This window comes from Centroberyx gerrardi, chromosome 8, assembly GCF_048128805.1.
Source record: "Centroberyx gerrardi isolate f3 chromosome 8, fCenGer3.hap1.cur.20231027, whole genome shotgun sequence".
NCBI lineage: Eukaryota > Metazoa > Chordata > Actinopteri > Beryciformes > Berycidae > Centroberyx > Centroberyx gerrardi.
In genome coordinates, this window is record NC_136004.1 from 4020561 (window position 1) to 4020930 (window position 370).

Consider the following 370-nt stretch of genomic DNA (forward strand, 5'->3'; position numbering starts at 1 on the left):
GTCCAGAATGCCCGGTCTTCTGACTGGGAGAGAACCAGAGATCCCAGTGTGTCAGTCCAGCAGTCCCATTCTGTCTCCTGCCCACTGCCTCCCTTCAGATCCCCCCACCCTCCTCAGCACCCTGAAGCCAGCAGCTTTTGTCATGCAAATAGGGTCATTTTTTAAAAGAACTCTACTTACGCAAGCAGTGTCAAGCATTTGGCACAGAGAGTTCATCAACAGCAGCGGGGCGGCAGACATTTTTACCACATGTCCCTTATTTATGCCTTCTATAGGGCACTCTAAAGTTAATTGAAACATTGTTTTTATTGGTGTACTTCATAGTCAATAAAAGATTAGTACTACTCATGTAATCAGTGTACAGTAGGCC